The sequence below is a fragment of the Gossypium hirsutum genome, chromosome A06, assembly GCF_007990345.1.
Source record: "Gossypium hirsutum isolate 1008001.06 chromosome A06, Gossypium_hirsutum_v2.1, whole genome shotgun sequence".
In the NCBI taxonomy this organism is placed as follows: Eukaryota; Viridiplantae; Streptophyta; class Magnoliopsida; order Malvales; family Malvaceae; genus Gossypium; species Gossypium hirsutum.
Window position 1 is genome coordinate 115,553,514 of NC_053429.1, and position 14,851 is coordinate 115,568,364.

Genomic DNA, 14,851 nt, shown 5'->3' on the forward strand with positions numbered 1-14,851 from the left:
TCAGCATTTTTCTTCAATTTCACAACTTTACATTTTAGTCCCTAAATCATGTTTTCATCAAAAATCACTTTGTAAAAGTTGTTTATCTATCAACAACCTTTCATTTTCTATCATAAATTTCTAATTTTCAGCATGTACATCCATGACCCATTTTCCATACTTCGATAAATTCTCAAATTGATCCCCTAAATAGATAAATTAAGATATCCCGGTTTCAAAAATATCAAAATTACTAAAGATGGGCCAGGGAGACTTACCCAATTTGGCCATGAAAGCTTCTTCTCTCTCTCCTAGGGTTTCCATGTATTTTTGGGGAACAAGATGATAAAATAAAATGATATTTCTTTTTTATCATCTTTTAATTAATTAAATATTTTTACTTTCCAATTTAGTCATTGTCCTTTCTCTAAATTTACATAGATCAGTGAACAAAATATCTACATACTTTTTATTAATGGTCTAATTACTATATAAGGACCTTAAGTTTTGAATTCCATAGCTATTTGATCCTTCTAGCTACTAGAATCCAACTTTTGGATTTTATGAGATTTGGTCATTCCCGTAATTATACACTTAATCGATAAAATTTTCTTATCAAAATTTTCACATGACATTTCTATCATAATACGGACCATATATTAAAATAAAATAAATATTTTATTTTTCAGCTCGAATTTGTGGTCCCGATACCACTGTTCTGATTTCACCGAAATTAGGTTGTTACATTTCGCCCTTGGGGGGCAAGTGAAGGAATGGTTAGATATGTTGCCTCCTAATACTATCTCCACTTAGGAAGAATTTCTTTGGTTGTTCTTGGAAAAGAACATGCCCATCACAACGGTAATTAATGCTTACGAAGAGCTATTCAGTTTCAAACAAAAAGAGACTGAAACCTTAGGGCAAGCTTAGGACAGGTTTAAAAAGATTTTGAGGAACCTTATCATAAATGGAGTAGAGAGAGCTGCTTATTTGCAATATTTTTATGTTGGATTAGATACAAACAATAAGAAAATATTTCACATAATCTTTGGGGGAAGCATTTGGACTAGAATTGTAACAACTCAATTTTCAGTGATGTCAGAAATAGTGGTTTCGAGACCAGAAATCTGACGAGTAAGTTTGTATCATTATTATTTAAATTATACGAGTTAATAATAATTTTTATATTGAATTTTGATTTGATGAATTGAACTAATTGAATTAAAAGTTAATATAAGTGGTTCGGTTCAAAAGTCAAGTGGTTATTAAAAATGAGGTATTAAGACCTTATTTCCGTAATTTTTTATTAATATTTACAGAGTTGTATTATATATGAATTGAGGTTTGGTCTAGTAATTTTGATGATTTATTGCTTAATTGCGGTAAAAGGATTACATTGTAAAAGAGGTAAAAGTTAATTGCTTTTGATTTAAAATAGTAAAGGGACCAAAGTGGTAATTAAACCATGGTAAAAAAAAAGTCCAAGCGGTGGTGACATGAATGAATCCACTAACTTTTGGGCTATTTGTTCATTTAGTCCTAGTTAGTTTAGGGTTAAATTGAAAATTAAGTTTGCTTAGTTAGAATTTAATATAATTGAAGGACCAATTGTACAATTAAACCTTCCTTGGATGGTAATAAAACCATATTTATATATTATGGACAAATATGGACATGTTTTAATTATTTTTATAAGTTATATAGTAAAGGTTTAATTATTTTTATAAGTTATATAGTAAAGGTTAAAAGTGTAAATTAGTAAATAAGTAAAATTATAATGAAACAATTAGAAAACAAAGTTACTTTTTCTTTATTTTCTTTCTTGAAACTGAAACTCCATAACCATGGAGAAGCAAGCTTCTGGCCAAGCTAGGGCTTCCATTTGGTTAGGTAATTCTTGCCCGTTTTTAGTAATTTTTATGTTTTTGAACTCATATGAGCTCATCTAGCTAATCTGGTGACTAATTTGTAAAACTGTTAAATGTTGTTGATTATGCCATTGATGAGTTTTGTATATTCTTGGAACTTTATGATGGATTGTTAAGTTTGGTTGTTAAATAGGACAATTTTGTAAAGTAGTTTTTGATGATTTTAACATTTAAGGACTAAAATGTTAAAATGAAAAAGTTACTTGTACTTGATGTGAAATAATTGCAAAAATGGGCTGTAGAAAGACATTTGAATATTTCGCTAAGCTGAAAGTTGAATAAAAATGGTTAAATTGCATGTTTTGAGTTAGGGACTAAATTGCATAAAAGTAAAATATTAGGGGTAATTTTGTAAAAATGTCAAAAAAGACTTGATTGCATAAAATGAATTAATTTTTCTGCTAGAATTAGTGAATTGAATGGAATCATTATTTTAGATCTTGAACGAGTGGAAAATCAAGGAAACGAGAAAATTGTCGAATAATCCCTATACTTTGCCGTTGTTGCAGATTAGTCTGGTAAGTTTGTACGGTTTAAATTTAGTACATTTTTAAATGTATTATGCTCCTTAATTTTATAATATTTGAATTATATTGATGTGTGTAATTGAAAATGAAAATAATGAATTGACACAACGTCGATCATTGATTAAGCTATTTTCGACCGTTATTGTAAATCGGACTTGTAAGTTCGTACGATTTATAATTTAATATCTATATGAAATGTTTGATGATATAATATGATATAATAGATATAATTGTTTTATTGTTGATGAAAAAGTTGTTTGAAAAATATTGTTGAATTTCAATACTTGGATCAGATGAACGTGAGATAGAGTACAATTGAATGACGGTGTGTTATGTGGGGATTGGAGTGGAGATTGATGTGGTGTGATATATATATATATTTTTTCCTAAGTAGGTCTAGGTTCAGCATTTGTTACAAACTCCCGTGTTATACTCCCTATTTTAATGTGTTATCGGGTAGATTAGCTTTTATGAGCAACTGGCGTGTTTCGGTTGGACTATCAGTGTACTAATATCTGTAAGTTGTGCATCAGGTCGTAAATCATGGTATTATAACATATTTAATGGCTTTGAAAGACATGATGTGTATTTGGCCCCTTGAATTAATCTGTTATGTATATATGTGTTTCCCAGAGATTATGGTTTGAGATTTGAATTGAATTATGAAATTCACCGACTTGATATTGTGGATGACAAGAAACGATTATTGTTGAATTATTTTTGATTAAATTGTTATATTTACTTCGATAAGATTTATCGTTTTTGTACAACGAACTTACTAAGCTTTAATAAGATTACTTGTGTTATTTTCTGTCTTGTAGATACTTTTGAAGGTTGGGCAGTCGGATTAGCACTCAAGTCACACTATCCATCCATTTTCGATAGTTTTTGGAACATTGTTTTGGATTATATGGCATGTAATAGGCTTGTTTTTCATTACTATTGTTTTGATATGTAAATCCTTAAAGTATGATCTTAAGTGCAAGTAGTCAACTTATTATAATATATGTGAATGAAGGAAGATGTTTTTAATACAAGTTTATAGTATGTGTTATATTGAAATGTTATGATTTGAGGTGCATGTGATAGGCATATTAGTTGGGTGCTAAGTTGTGTGAATTGACATGTTTTGGTTATCACATTTTGTTGTATAATTGTGTATACTTGTGGTACCAATGAGGGTATATTGGTTAAGCACTTAGGATAGTTGATTTAGCATGTTTTAAGCTTGTATAATGTCAATTTGAATAGGTTTAATGGCTGGTAAATAGATTACTTAGGGTCTAAGTAAGCTTGAAATGATAACCTTGATGCTTAAGATTCAATTAGGTGCACATAGCCTGGGACACGCGCGTGTCACTTGGTCGTGTGCCACACACAATTTGAGGCACAACCGTGTGTTATAACTTAGTGTGTTACACGATCGTGTGTCATAAGTCATTGAGTTACATAGACAAGGACACAGGCTGAGACACGGTCGTGTGTCCCTATTTCGAAAGTTACACAGCCTGAGGCATTCCACACGGCCATGTGTCCCCTGTTTTGGAAAATTTTTAATTTTTTTCTTAAAACTTCTGATTTATTTTGATGTAGTCCCGAATCGCTTATAAGTGTTTTTCAAGGCGCCGAAGGCTTGATTTAGGGACAAAATCCAAGTGATTGGTTGCTTTTTATTAAGGTTAATCTATTTAATATTATGATGTTAAATATTATATAGTTGATTGGTAATACTTCGTAACCCCATTTCGGCGACTGAGACCAGTTAGGGTGTTACAAGAACGGTGAGAGAAATAACAGTTCTGCTCGAAAATGTTAGCATCAACGACTCCTTTCTTGGGGATAATCAAGGTTCTGACAATGATAAATCTAATTAGATGTCCAAAAAATTGGCAAGCTAGAAAGTTAAAGTAATTCAAGGACTCCCCATACCAAGAATAGTTATGGTCCAAGAAAATTGTGAAGTTTCTGTATAGGAGGAATACGGATTGGAACCATTTCAGATGTCAAAAGTATTAAATCTATAGAAACTGAGAGCATTAAAGAATGTCAAGCGCTCTATGCACAGGATATTGGCAAACTCACCGTAGACGAAGAGGATAATGACTTGCATGAAGACTTGGAAATTCAACTAACACCAAAATACGTGCATCGACTCGATTGGTGGAAACACTGCAAAGAGCCTCTAGGGCTTCTTGAGGATGCATCTAGGAAAATGATTCCTTCGATAGTTAAACCTCTTGAACTTGAATTAAAACCCCTCCTAGAAAGTTTGAAGTATGGATATTTAGGAAAACATAACACTTCCAGTTATTATCTTTGCCCAATTGAGGACGAAAAGGGAAGTTGTGCTTCTTCGTGTGTTAAAAGCACACAAGAAAGTGATTGGGTGGATGATCACTGTTATTAAGGGAATAAGCTCATCCCTTTGACAACATAAAAATGTTAATAGAAGAGGGAAAGAAGCCGATTGTTGATGCCCAGTGATGCCTCAATCCGGTAATGAAGGAAGTCGTGAAAAAAAAGTTCACCAAGTGGTTGACATCGATATTGTTTATGCTATTCCCGACAACGATTAGGTAAGCCCCATACATAGTGTCCCGAAAAAGGCTGGAATGATTGTGGTGTCAAATGAAAAAGACGAGTTCATACCAACTAGAAATATGACCGAATGGCATGTGTGCATTGATTATCGAAAGCTTAATGATGCCACTAGAAAGGATCATTTCCCCTTGCCGTTCATTAATCAAATGTTGGATAGATTAGCGATAAGGGAGTTTTGTTGTTTGTAACAGCCAATTTTCAATGATGTCGTAAACAGTGATTTTGGAGCCACAAATTTGATGAGTAAATTATTATTTTAATAATTATTTAATGTCAACAAGATTACCTTAAGGTAGTATTAAAATTTCTTTAAGAAATTTTGATGTTTAAAAGGTTAATTTGGTAAAAAGGACTAAATCGTAAAAAGTTTAAAAGTTGAGTTCTATTAGCTAAAGGCGTCTAATGGCTATGAAATCTTAAACTTAAGGACTTGAATGGTAAATATACCATTTAAGGTGTTATTGGATGTGCATGGACAAGGTTTTGTTGAAATTTTAATAGTTTTAAAAGGTTAATTTAGTAATTTGATAATTATGTTAAAAGGTTAAGTAATTAAATGATAAAACAAAAGTATCATATTCCTCATTCTTTCTTTCTAAAACTGATTTCACCATTAAAGATGGGAGCAAGTTTCGACCAAGCTATAATCCATTGCATGGTATGTATTCAAGCCTAGTTTTTAATGACTTTATGTTTTTGAGTTCGTTTTAGCTTAATGTTAAAGGTTGAGGGACTTTTCATGGATGTTTTTGAATGATTTTAGATGTTAGTTGATAGATTATTAATCATTATAATAAAATAGACATGTTTTATTAAGTGATTTTTGATGAATTTTAGAAATAAGAATTAATTTGTTAAAAGTGTAAATTCATGGGTTTTATTGTGAATTTTTTATAATAATGGGTTTTTCCAAGGTCCCTTGTAGCTTTGGTTAATATGGTTATAGGTTAAAATGGTAAGCTTTCAAGTTATGAGCTTAGGGACTAAATTGTGAAAAGTTAAAATATTAGGGGAAAATTTGTAATTTTACATAAATACGAATTATAGATTAAATTGAATTTTAGAAGTACTTAATTGAATGAAAACCATTTATTTAGATCAAGATAAACCATATTCAGACTTAAATCGAGGAAAAGTGAAAGCCTACGACGAATTATCGAGGTAATTTTGTATGAACTATGATTGTTTTAATGTTAGTTAAATTAACTATTTACTATGTTGTTGTAATATAAATGAATTGGATTACAAATGTATCAATGATATGATGAATTGACAGAATACGAGTCTCGGTTGAACCTTAAGAATTCTTAAGATACAAATGACATGTCAATAGGGATTTCATGTTTTAGGTGCTGGTCTTGAATGTCCTACCGATGGCTGAGGTCCTGCATTTGTTGCAGATTCTCTACAGGTCGTGTGAGCAGCATTGTGTAGCTTACATTTTGACCCACAACTCGTGTGAGCAGGCCCATTTCACAGCTCATGTGAGCATTGATGTAAATGAAAGGTTACGATTATATGTAAAGGCACACTATGTGTAAGCTTTCCTGAGTATCCAATGTAATTCTAGATGGTTCAAGGGCTAAGAAAAGGAATGAAATGGTAAGTAAGTTAATGGAAATGTTCATGACTTCATGAAAAGTTTGGTGCATATGTAATGTATCTTATGAAGTTTGGTGCATATGTAATGTATCTTATGAAATTTACTTATAATATAAATGAGCTTATATGTGATGTTGATGAACCTACTAACATGTGAGCTTGATGATGCTTGAGTAGGATTATTCTAAGCTCATAGCATTGGTAATGGTTTATACTTAATCTATGAATTGTATAAATGATATGGTAAGTTATGTTTATGTTATACGAGCTTATTAAGCACTTGTTGCTTATGTAGTTCTTTTCTTTTATTCTATAGATTATCGGAAGCTCAACCGGTTGGAAGCTCATCGGAGATCTATTACACTATTCAACAACTATTTCGATAGATTTTGAGTATTTTGGCCAAGGTTAATAATGGCGTGTATAGGATCTTTGTAATGTATGTTTTGGTATGTTATGTTGGTTTGCAAATGGTCATGTATAGTAGTTGGTTGAATTAGGCTTTTATGTTTAGAAAATGGCAATATTGACATGTATAGGTATTGATGCTTGGATACAATTTTGGTGCCTTTGAATGGCATATTGGTTAGGTTATTTAGGATGTTTGAAATGACATGTTTAGATGTATTTGATTGATAAATAAATCCCTTGAATGTGTGCCTAAATGGAATGGTTATTTATGCATGGCATGGTTTTTTGAAATGCCTTAATTTTAGGAAAATTTTTGGGTTCACACAGCCTGGGCCACAAGCTATCACATGGTCGTATGTCATTTGAAAGTTCTTTGTGTTTCAAGTTAGACTTACACGGCCTGGCACACGGGCGTGTGTGGCAACTCAAAGAGTTACACAGCCTAGCACAAGGACATGTGGGGCAACTCAATGAGCTATATGGGTGAGGACATGGGATGGGACACGATCATGTGTCCCTTGTTCGAATGTTACACGGCCTGAGGTGATGTCACACGGCCTTTCCATACGACTGTGTGACCCCTGTTTTCCAAATTTTGCAACTTTTCTTTAAACTTCTAATTTGTTTCAAATTAGTCCAGAATTGCTTCTAAGATATTTTTAAGGCCACGAAGGCTCGATTTATGGATAAAATGCATGTGAATGAATGATTTATAATATGTTTAATTTATTTAATGCTATTATGATAAATGGTTTTCAATTGTTTGGTAATGCTCTGTAATCCTAATCCGGCGACGAAGACGGGTTAAGGGTGTTACATTGTTTCTTAGATGGGTATTCTGGATATCACCAAATGTAATATCCCGAAAATTTTTACAGTAAGATATTATCCTTGATATAGTAAAATAAGGAAATAAAGTGACAAAAAGGAAAAATTCTGAGTTATGTCAACATTGAGAAGTATATTATGATATATTAATTCAAGAAAGGACTAAATTTTAAAAGTGAGAAAAGTTTTGTTGCATAAGAGTACATACTCAAAATTTGAGGGGCTAAAGTGTAAATATGAAAAAGTTAAAGGACTAATAGTGCAAATATTTTAAGGGTGGAATGATCTAGAAACTAAGGAAAATGGATGAATTAGGACTAAATTGAATAGGAAAAGAATTATGTGGGACTAAATCATAATTTTACCAAATTATGTGATGATTCAATGATGGAATTTTAAAAGATCACAAAAGGCAAAATGGTCAATTGAAAGAGAGAGAGAAATCTAGAAAGTAATGATGATGTTGATGATATTTATTAATATTTTAATAAGATATTTTATTATTTTATTATTATTTATTAAGTATAAAAGAAAGAAAAGATGAATAATTTTCATCATCTTTCCCATGCAAACGAACGTGAGAAGAAGAGAGAAAGAAAGAAAGTTTTGCTTTCTTTACAATTTGGTCATTTCATCAAAAATTCACCATTTTCACTTAGAAATCAAAAGAATTTCCATAGCCATCAAGAGAGAGAAAGATCACAAGGAGACTATGGGGAGCTAGAATATTAAGTTAGATTCAAGAAATAGAAGCTAGAGGAGAGAGAAAATCAAGTTAAAGATTGAAATCAATGGAATAAGGTAAGAACATCAAGATTTCAATATATTTTTAAAATTAATATTATTGAAAAAGCATGGACTTGATGATAATGTAGAGTTTTCTTATATATGGTCTTATGTTCTTGATATGTTAGTGAAGAGAAAATAAGAGAAAGTAATGAGAAATAGTGTAGAGAAAGAAAATAAGGGTGCTATAAACATGGTAAATAAACATCTTGCACTAAAATAGTTTTGGACAGCAGTAGTAGGCTAACTTTGAAACATCACCATAAATTGTGGAAATCTAATTAGAGGATTAATAAAATATGTAATTAAATCTTATTGAGTCTAGTTTCTTATAGAAGAAATTATGTAAGCAATGGAATTTTTAATTGTGAGATATAATAAATTTAGTGAGACAAAGTCAAAATGATTTAGGATTCCCCTATTCTAAATTTGAAAAATCATAAAAAATTGGAGAAACATAATTAAGGGTTTAAATTTATATTTTTAAAATACTTAATGAGTCTATTTTCAAGAGAAATAAGCGAAAACATCATCTAAATCTTGTACAATGATATAATTAATTCTTAGTGAAGAAGGGTCGGAACTGTCAGATAACAGAACAGGGGTAAATTTAAAGAATAAACTGTACTTATTGGCTAAACCAAAAATTCTAAAAATTTTATTGTAACAAGATATGTGAGTCTAGTTTCAGGGAAAATTATCGGATCTTAATTTGGAGTTCTGTATCTTAAGATAAAAATAATTTAGTGACTATGACACAGATGGATAGCTTTGAATATACATATAAGTCAATAGTGAAATTATAGACAATGTTAATTATAAGCATGATATATACGTCAAGGATGTGGAATGAAGAGGAGGAAGAGGAAAATATATATGAATATTCAGCTAGTATGGCTAATTTGCATGTTTTAGGCTCAGGGATTAAATTGAATAAAAGTAAAACTTTATGGGCAATTTTGTAAAAATTTCAGAAGTGACCAAATTGCATGAAATGGATTATCTTATTATTTAAATTACAAAATTGAATGAAATTATTAATTTAGATCAAGATCGGGTGAAAACATGTTTTAGGGATTAAATTGAAAAGTGTTGAAATTATGAAAAATTTGTTATTTTATAGAATTCATGGGTTGTTATCAATATATAAAAGAATATTTAGGCTCAAAACAAGGATTAAATTACAAGAACTTTATTTTTCTTAGCCTAAGGATGAAATCGTCATTAATCAAAAGCTTAGGGGTAATTTGGTAATCTTGCCTAGAGCATTAATTGAACGAATTAGAATATGAAATAAATAAAAATGATGATCAAATTTATTTATAAAGATCCGGGCGGCTCAAATATGACACTTGAACGTGAAAAAGAAAAGTTTTCGAATTAGTGAAAGTATAAATACGAACAAGCAACGAAGTAAGTTCGTGCAGCTTGAATTGAATTATTGAATGTTTGAATTGTATATTTATGTGACATGAATGTGAATTAAATGTTTAATGTATGTTTTGGGCTTCGAGGGCCCAATTGAAGGACGTTATGATTATTTTCAAATATATGAATAATAAATGATTCAGAATTATCTGAAAATGTTCAGTAAACTCTACTAATGCCTCATACCCTATTATGGCAATAGATACGGGGAGGAGGTGTTTCACAAAATCCCAATTCACATAGATTATCAAAAAAAAAAACTACATTCTTGCCCATTTAGTACTTATGCCTTCCGAAGGATGCCTTTTGGGTTGTGTAATGCTCTCGCCACATTCATGAGGTGTATGACATCTATTTTTAATTTCATGCTATTTAAGTTTTCTTGCATAAGAATCTCAACTTTCATATTTTTCTTAGACTTTACTTTCATGACCGCCTTGTTTTCCATTGTTATGTTTATTTTCTTCACTTTAAGCATGAGTAACTAAACCTTTAAGGAGGTTGGTTAATGAATGTGTGGATAACTAAAATCTTTGGACAAGGGACTAAAGAGGAAAAAACTGGACTAATTTGAATAGAACTAAGAACTTAAGTAGTGACGCCCCTAAGGGAATATCAAGATAAAGTGAGACTGAGAGGTAATCTTGTCGCACACCTGTTCATTAGTCCCAAATTAACCGACAAGATTGAGAGATAAACCAAACCTAATTCGTCTAAATCGGTGAAGTTGAGATGGAGAGATAAAATGGAAGCAAAATCGGTGAAGTTGAGATGGAGAGATAAAATGGAAGCACTTAGTAATTTAAGTGATCAGTGTCCTTAGCTTGAGATTTGGTGTACCACATCGAAGTCAGCCAACCTTCATTAGTGATTTGTTGGATAGTCTTATTAGTTTACATTTCTTGCAATTTAGTCCTTAGGGTAGAATATTTAATTTTCTTGCAAAATCTTCTTTTATGAATTGTTGTACTATAAAATTTTGTTAGTAGGCACTTAAACTATATTGTGTATGCTAATCATTGCTCAATCATCTCTTCCTATGGGTTCGATCTTTGGAATAATTTGGTGTTTCATTATAACATTATAAATATTACAATTGACACTATACGCTTGCAATAAAACTGGACCCTAGAAATATTTTCATAAATTCAATGTTTTAATGCACGCAACAGGTTAAGTATCTATTTATTGCATCCTTAGAGTCTCAAATTTAGTTGTCAACATCTAAAGCTTGGATTGTTTCATCGTATTAGTCCCTTCATGAGTTGTATCCAGTATCTCTTAGGCCTCCTTGGCTTCAATAGACTTATAAATTCTCCTAAATTTCTGAGCATTTACTCACAAAAAATAACATACAGTGCTTTGGAGTTGACATTAGTAACCCTTTCTTCTTTAGTGGTCCACGTTGCTTCAGGCTCAGGAGTTTTTACTCCTTCAATTTCAATGAAAGGATGAGTCCATCTAGTTAAAAACTCTCATGTTCGTTCATTAGTTGACTTAATGAAAGCTTTCTTCTTAGCTTTCTAGTAACCATAATTTGCACCATCGAGCATAAAGGGTGAAAAATTGAAGATCATTCAATTTCAAGCAAATATATTAACCAGGATAATCATTATGTGAGTTAAGTGATAGTCTCTAATGCCAATTGAAGGAACGAAAGGGATGAACTTGCTTGAAAAATAGAATTTGTGGCTAAAACGATGCTTGGAACTATGGCTAAAGCTTCAACCACGAAATAAAAAGTGTGAAAATAATAAAGAACATCAAGATTGTTTACGTAGTTTGACCTCAGTCTACATCTCCGAGGCCTTGCATAAAGCAATGATCCACTATCTTTTGTATAGTACAATCGATGATTTAAGTCCTACAATTGGCCTAACATTAACCAATTTAGAGACCTTATTGTAGGATAAGGACTAGGTCACTCTCTCTTTAAGTTTCCCCCTCAAAAGCTTAGCTTTGCAACTTAAGCGACTCTTTTGATTGCTTACAGACATAATGCACACACATGTCCCTTACTTGAACAAATTTGTGCTCTATCAAACTCTTAATCTCTCAGTGCTCTCTTAACCTAGGCAAAATTTAAGTTTATATACTACTTAAGTTTTGTTTCCCTAGTGATTACAATCTAATCACATATCTACAAAGAATGCTAAAAATTAGTACAAAATACCACTTCCATAAAGGTTCCGATTTAATCCAATGCCTTCAAAACATAGAAAATGACTTTCCTTGTTTAACAAGCAATCTACCATGGGCCGAAACAAACTAATCTTCAATTTCAACTCAAGTGATCTTCAAGTTATGGGCTTTGCATGTCAAAAAATCTTCACAACATATAGCACAATGTTTTTATTCTAAAATATGTCAACTCTTAAAATAAGCAAGTAAGACAATCAAACAGTGCCTGAAGTTGTGGCCACTCTATTTCAACCATAGAAATAACCACTGAATGAACCTTACCTTTAAATGTGTCAACAAATATATATTACTTAAACATTAATAAAATGGAAAGAAATTACGACATAAAAAAATATTGTAATACAAAAATAGAAAAATCTCAATTTTATAGCTTTTAATATTCAATATTACAAAAAGAAATATATATTTTAATATAAGGAAATTTATTATTCCTTATTAATGATAAAAGTTAAAAGTTAAATAAAATGATATGAAAAAGAAACAGGACTAAGAAATAGATTTACCTAAAAATTTATGAAATTGAATCTCCAATGGGTGAATTATTTGGCTAATTTTTAGCTTCTTTCCCTTTTTATTTTTTTTAAATTATTTAATTTGTTATCAAAATGATTTATCTATTTATTCTTTTTTTGTCCCTTCCTTTAAAACTTAACAATAATCACGTGAGTAGATATATTATTATACGCGTGAGTAGCACATGACTATACAGCTCATCTCCTTTTATTGCTGCAATGTTGAGTCTCAACAGTTGACGATCTTATGGTCTCAGGAAATTCAATTTCAAGGTGACTAGAGGAAGGATGTGTCGGTTTTCCTCTTTCAGTAATTCTAGCTAGCTATAATCAGTGTAGTTCATACAAGTTTAGCGCATGCGCTGACATACACACACACATCACTTACCTATATATAAGAAGAATGTCCTTCGACCTTTCTACTGTTGACACGTGACTTTCTCACCATGTTTCTTTTTTTTTTCTTTACACAAATGGTTAAATTTCATTTTTGGTCTCTCCAATATGCTTAAATTTGAGATTTAATTCATAACTTTAATTTTTAACATACTTTGGTCCCTATATTTTTATATTGTTATTAATTAGTCCAAATAGTAAATATGTTGACTTTTTGGTTAAAACATTATGTGGTTATATATAATTTGAATACTCTTATAACACGTTTGGTTTACTGGAATGGAATAGAGTTTTAATCAGTAATTCAATTGTTTGGTTGAATGGAATAGATGTAGTAATAGCATAAGGAAAAAAGTTGAAATGACCAGAGTGCCCTTAACAAAAAAAAATTAGGTAGATAATTATTATTATTGTTATTAAATTTTAATAAGATTATTATTAAATATAATTTCATAAAATAATAATAAATAATTTAATCATATTTTAATAATATTATTATTAAATATAATATAATATAATATAATATAATATAATTTAATATAATAACTAATTATTATTAAAATATGAATTAATAAAAATAAAAATATATAATATTAGAAAAATAACATATAACTTACTTTATTATTTTTAAACTACAATGCATATTAAATGTGCTAGAATACTATTAGCGAAACAAATAATTAATTATCTTCTAAACTAAAAAGCAAAAGATTAAAAGTAATAAATAGCTTGAGAATTATATTTTACATTCAAGCATAATGTTCATACATTAATAAAAAATTGCATGATGTCATTAGCTTATATTCCATAATCTGTATGTTCAATTTTATAGCACCAAAAAGTTACAACAATATGTGGCATTCTATCATGTCATTATACCATCCAAATATTACATATATAAAAAGTTATCAAAACACCACCAACACAACCATGATTTTTAATGGGTAGAAATAAATCTTCTCACATATTCCAATCGCACAAAAGAAGGTAGATTTAAGAAAACGAGCATTTACGTTGGATAGTCTGGAATCTTGCTCAACACAAGAAAGCACTCATGCTCAGTTAATCCTTCTACTTCACATAAGGTCAAATATAATTTTTGGGCATTTTCTTAAATGAGCGGTAACTTCATCTACATCGTCCTCTTTAACAGTAAGAGGGACATCATTCAAAATTTTGACCAAGTTCAACATGGTCAAATAAAACAACATTTTCTATTACCTAGTTTTGAAATTTTGTCCCGAGAATTTTGCAGGTTTCTTATTGTGGCTTACAACAGCTGCCACCGGCAACACTGAGTTTTGGATCGAAGATTGCGTTTGAACTAAAGCTTCAGACTGCAAATTAATTGAATTGGTGGGAGTCTCCATTTTTTTGTTAAGAAACAAAACCAGAATTAGAAAACTTATCAACTTTTGTTAGATAGTAGGAATCTAATAAAACCCGAAACAAAAGATTATACGGTCTAATAAAAAATACAATAAAACAATGCATCAGGTAGGTAACCCTAAAAAGAGAGGTGGTGCACTCGACACGCTTAAATACCAAGTCTTTCAAAGAACAAATCCTAAACATGCATTCTCATATTGTCTTTTTAATTCACCGTTGATAAATTTATTATTAATTCACAATTTAAAACCACAATTAAGGT